This window comes from Eschrichtius robustus, chromosome X, assembly GCF_028021215.1.
Source record: "Eschrichtius robustus isolate mEscRob2 chromosome X, mEscRob2.pri, whole genome shotgun sequence".
Lineage (NCBI taxonomy): Eukaryota > Metazoa > Chordata > Mammalia > Artiodactyla > Eschrichtiidae > Eschrichtius > Eschrichtius robustus.
In genome coordinates, this window is record NC_090845.1 from 45,396,406 (window position 1) to 45,402,405 (window position 6,000).

Sequence of the window (6,000 nt, forward strand, 5' to 3'; positions counted from 1 at the left end):
TGTTTGTTTCTTTGATATTGAGCTGAATGAGCTGTTTATATATTTTGGAGATTAATCCTTTGTCCGTTGATTCATTTGCAAATATTTTCTCCCATTCTGAGGGTTGTCTTTTCGTCTTGTTTATGGTTTCCTTTGCTGTGCAAAAGCTTTGAAGTTTCATTAGGTCCCACTTGTTTATTTTTGTTTTTATTTCCATTACTCTAGGAGGTGGATCAAAAAAGATCGTGCTGTGATTTATGTCAAAGAGTGTTCTTCCTATGTTTTCCTCTAAGAGTTTTATAGTGTCCAGTCTTATATTTAGGTCTCTAATCCATTTTGAGTTTATTTTTGTGTATGGTGTTAGGGAGTATTCTAATTTCATTCTTTTACATGTAGCTGTCCAGTTTTCCCAGCACCACTTATTGAAGAGACTGTCTTTTCTCCATTGTATATCTTTGCCTCCTTTGTCATAGATTAGTTGACCATAGGTGCGTGGGTTAATCTCTGGGCTTTCTATCTTATTCCATTGATCTATGTTTCTGTTTTTGTGCCAGTACCATATTGTCTTGATTACTGTAGCTTTGTAGTATAGTCTGAAGTCAGGGAGTCTGATTCCTCCAGCTCCATTTTTTTCCCTCAAGACTGCTTTGGCTATTCGGGGTCTTTTGTGTCTCCATACAAATTTTAAGATGATTTGTTCTAGCTCCGTAAAAAATGCCATTGGTAATTTGATAGGGATTGCATTGAATCTGTAGATTGCTTTGGGTAGTATACTCATTTTCACAATGTTGATTCTTCCAATCCAAGAACATGGTATATCTCTCCATCTGTTGGTATCATCTTTAATTTCTTTCATCAGTGTCTTATACTTTTCTGCATACAGGTCTTTTGTCTCCCTAGGTAGGTTTATTCCTAGGTATTTTATTCTTTTTGTTGCAATGGTAAATGGGAGTGTTTCCATAATTTCTCTTTCAGATTTTTCATCATTAGTGTATAGGAATGCAAGAGATTTCTGTGCATTAATTTTGTATCCTGCAAGTTTACCATATACATTAATTAGCTCTAGCAGTTTTCTGGTGGCAGTTTTAGGATTCTCTATGTATAGTATCATGTCATCCGCAAACAGTGACAGTTTTACTTCTTCTTTTCCAATTTGTATTCCTTTTATTTCTTTTTCTTCTCTGATTGCCGTGGCTAGGACTTCCAGAACTATGTTGAATAATAGTGGTGAGAGTGGACAGCCTTGTCTCGTTCCTGATCTTAGAGGAAATGCTTTCAGTTTTTCACCGTTGAGAATGATGTTTGCTGTGGGTTTGTCATATATGGCCTTTATTATGTTGAGGTAGGTTCCCTCTATGCCCACTTTCTGGAGAGTTTTTATCAGAAATGGGTGTTGAATTTTGTCAAAAGCTTTTTCTGCATCTATTGAGATGATCATATGGTTTTTATTCTTCCATTTGTTAATATGGTGTATCACATTGATTGATTTGCGTATATTGAAGAATCCTTGCATCCCTGGGATAAATCCCACTTGATCGTGGTGTATGATCCTTTTAATGTGTTGTTGGATTCTGTTTGCTAGTATTTTGTTGAGGATTTTTGCATCTATATTCATCAGTGATATTGGTCTGTAATTTTCTTTTTTTGTAGTGTCTTTGTCTGGTTTTGGTATCAGGGTGATGGTGGCCTCATAGAATGAGTTTGGGAGTGTTCCTTCCTCTGCAATTTTTTGGAAGAGTTTGAGAAGGATGGGTGTTAGCTCTTCTCTAAATGTTTGATAGAATTCACCTGTGAAGCCATCTGGTCCTGGACTTTTGTTTGTTGGAAGATTTTTAATCACAGTTTCAATTTCATTACTTGTGATTGGTCTGTTCATATTTTCTGTTTCTTCCTGGTTCAGTCTTGGAAGGTTATACCTTTCTAAGAATTTGTCCATTTCTTCCAGGTTGTCCATTTTATTGGCATAGAGTTGCTTGTAGTAGTCTCTTAGGATGCTTTGTATTTCTGCAGTGTCTGTTGTAACTTCTCCTTTTTCATTTCTGATTTTATTGATTTGAGTCCTCTCCCTCTTTTTCTTGATGAGTCTGGCTAATGGCTTATCAATTTTGTTTATCTTCTCAAAGAACCAACTTCTGGTTTTATTGATCTTTGCTATTGTTTTCTTTGGTTCTATTTCATTTATTTCTGCTCTGATCTTTATGATTTCTTTCCTTCTGCTAACTTTGGGTTTTGTTTGTTCTTCTTTCTCTAGTTTCTTTAGGTGTAAGGTTAGATTGTTTACTTGAGATTTTTCTTGTTTCTTTAGGTAGGCTTGTATAGCTATAAACTTCCCTCTTAGAACTGCTTTTGCTGCATCCCATAGGTTTTGGGTCGTCGTGTTTTCATTGTCATTTGTCTCTAGGTATTTTTTTATTTCTTCTTTGGTTTCTTTAGTGATCTCTTGGTTATTTAGTAACGTATTGTTTAGCCTCCATGTGTTTGTCTTTTTTACGTTTTTTTCCCTGTAATTCATTTCTAATCTCATAGCGTTGTGGTCAGAAAAGATGCTTGATATGATTTCAATTTTCTTAAATTTACTGAGGCTTGATTTGTGACCCAAGATGTGATCTATCCTGGAGAATGTTCCGTGCGCACTTGAGAAGAACGTGTAATCTGCTGTTTTTGGATGGAATGTCCTATATATATCAATTAAATCTATCTGGTCTATTGTGTCATTTAAAGCTTCTGTTTCCTTCTTTATTTTCATTTTGGATGATCTGTCCATTGGTGTAAGTGAGGTGTTAAAGTCCCCCACTATTATTGTGTTACTGTCGATTTCCTCTTTTATAGCTGTTAGCAGTTGCCTTATGTATTGAGGTGCTCCTATGTTGGGTGCATATATATTTATAATTGTTATATCTTCTTCTTGGATTGATCCCTGGATCCTTATGTAGTGTCCTTCCTTGTCTCTTGTAACATTCTTTATTTTAAAGTCTATTTTATCTGATATGAGTATAGCTACTCCAGCTTTCTTTTGATTTCCATTTGCATGGAATATCTCTCTCCATCCCCTCACTTTCAGTCTGTATGTGTCCCTAGGTCTAAAGTGGGTCTCTTGTAGACAGCATATATATGGGTCTTGTTTTTGTATCCATTCAGCCAGTCTATGTCTTTTGGTTGGGGCATTTAATCCATTCACGTTTAAGGTAATTATCGATATGTATGTTCCTATGACCATTTTCTTAATTGTTTTGGGTTTGTTTTTGTAGGTCCTTTTCTTCTCTTGTGTTTCCCACTTAGAGAAGTTCCTTTAGCATTTGTTGTAGAGCTGGTTTGGTGGTGCTGAATTCTCTTAGCTTTTGCTTGTCTGTAAAGCTTTTGATTTCTCCATCAAATCTAAATGAGATCCATGCCGGGTAGAGTAATCTTGGTTGTAGGTTCTTCCCTTTCATCACTTTAAGTGTATCATGCCACTCCCTTCTGGCTTGCAGAGTTTCTGCTGAGAAATCAGCTGTTAACCTTATGGGAGTTCCCTTGTATGTTATTTGTCATTTTTCCCTTGCTGCTTTCAATAATTTTTCTTTGTCTTTAATTTTTGCCACTTTGATTACTATGTGTCTCGGCATGTTTCTCCTTGGGTTTATTCTGTATGGGACTCTCTGCGCTTCCTGGACGTGGGTGGCTATTTCCTTTCCCATGTTAGGGAAGTTTTCGACTATAATCTCTTCAAATATTTTCTCTGGTCCTTTCTCTCTCTCTTCTCCTTCTGGGACCCCTATAATGCGAATGTTGTTGCGTTTAATGTTGTCCCAGAGGTCTCTCAGGCTGTCTTCATTTCTTTTCATTCTTTTTCCTTTAGTCTGTTCCGCAGCAGTGAATTCCACCATTCTGTCTTCCAGGTCACTTATCCGTTCTTCTGCCTCAGTTATTCTGCTATTGATTCCTTCTAGTGTAGTTTTCATTTCAGTTATTGTATTGGTCATCTCTGTTTGTTTGTTCTTTAATTCTTCTAGGTCCTTGTTAATCATTTCTTGCATCTTCTCAATCTTTGCTTCCATTCTTATTCCGAGGTCCTGGATCATCTTCACTATCATTATTCTGAATTCTTTTTCTGGAAGGTTGCCTATCTCCACTTCATTTAGTTGTTTTTCTGGGGTTTTTTCTTGTTCCTTCATCTGGTACATAGCCCTCTGCCTTTTCATCTTCTCTATCTTTCTGTAACTGTGGTTTTTGGTCCACAGGCTGCAGGATTGTAGTTTTTCTTGCTTCTGCTGTCTGCCCTCTGGTGGTTGAGGCTATCAAGAACTGCTTTTTGAAAACAGTTTATTAATAGGATATGGCAAAAACAAAAGGGGTGGTGTATCTGTAATTTTCATAAAGATTCTTAAAGCGCTTTTTTTTTAATAAATGTTTGCTTATTTTTTATTTATTTATTTATTTATTTATTTATTTATTTATTTATGGCTGTGTTGGGTCTTCGTTTCTGTGCGAGGGCCTTGTCTAGTTGTGGCAAGCGGGGGCCACGCTTCATCGCGGTCCACGGGCCTCTCACTATCGCGGCCTCTCTTGTTGCGGAGCACAGGCTCCAGACGCGCAGGCTCAGTAATTGTGGCTCACGGGCCCAGCTGCTCCGCGGCATGTGGGATCTTCCTAAACCAGGGCTCGAACCCGTGTCCTCTGCATTGGCAGGCAGATTCTCAACCACTGCGCCACCAGGGAAGCCCAAAAGCGCTTTTTTTTAAAGAATCAGCTTTATTTTTTTAGAGCAGTTTTAGATTCATAGCAAAACTGAGTAGAAAATACACCCCTGCCCCTACCTCCATGCACATCTTCCCCCACTATTGACATCTCGCACCACGGTGATACGTGTATTACAATCAATGAACCTACATTTATTGACAATAGTACATCATTGTCACCAAAAGTCCCTAGTTTACATTAGGGTTCACGCTTTGTGTTGCACATTCTGTGGGTTTTCACAAATGTATGACACGTGTCGACCATTAGAGTAGCATACAAAGTAGTTTCATTGCTGTAAAATCCTCTGTGCTCTGCCTGTTCATCCCTCCCTTACTCTCTAACTCCTAGCAGCCACTTTTTACTGTCTCCATAGTATTGACCTTTCCAGAATGAATGCCATATTGTTGGAAACATTCAGTATGTAGCATTTTCAGATTGATTTCTTTCACTTAGTAATATGCATTTAAGTTTCCTTTCATGGCTATATAGCTCATTTCTTTTTAGCACTGAATAATATTCTATTGCCTGGATGTACCACAGTTTATTTATCCATTCACCTACTGAAGGACAATTGTGGTTGCTTCCAAGTTTTGGCACTTATGAAAAAAGCTGCTATAAATATCCATGTGCACGTTTTTGTGTGGATATGTTTTCAGCTCCTTTGGGTAAATATCAAGGAGCGTGATTGCTGGATCATATGGTAAGAGTATGTTTAGTTTTTTAAGAAATGGCCAGATGGTCTTCCAGAGTGGCTGTACCATTTTGCATTCCTACCAGCAATGAATGAAAGTTCCTGTTGTTCCACATCCTCACCGGTATTTGGTATTGTCAGTGTGTTGGATTTTTGCCATTCTCATAGGTGTGTAGTGGTAGCTCGTTGTTTTATTTTTTTTTTCATTGTTGTTTTTAATTTGCAATTCCCCAAGGACTTAAAGCACTTTTGAAGACAAGGATGGGATGAGGTTATAAGGAAAATCAGTACTACCAAAAGATTAGTGAGCAGAGTTGTGGCATTTAGTCCTCTTCTGAGATGCTGTGGGGGAACAGGATATATTTAGTGCCTCTCCTCTTTAGCTGGTGGTGTCTGTTTTTAGACAGTAACTCTTCCAGAGAAGTGGTGAAAGATCGGGGGTGGGGTGGGGTGGGGTGTGGAAGTCAGGTGCTGAGGGTGCCTCCGAGGCCTGGGAAGGAAGTTGCTTCCCAAGTTTGAGGCAATGCCTCAAAGTACCCCACTGGCACTGACAGAGAAGTAAGCCTTCCAGGAAGTTCCAGTAGCCCCACTGGGCAGCCAGTGGGAGAGTC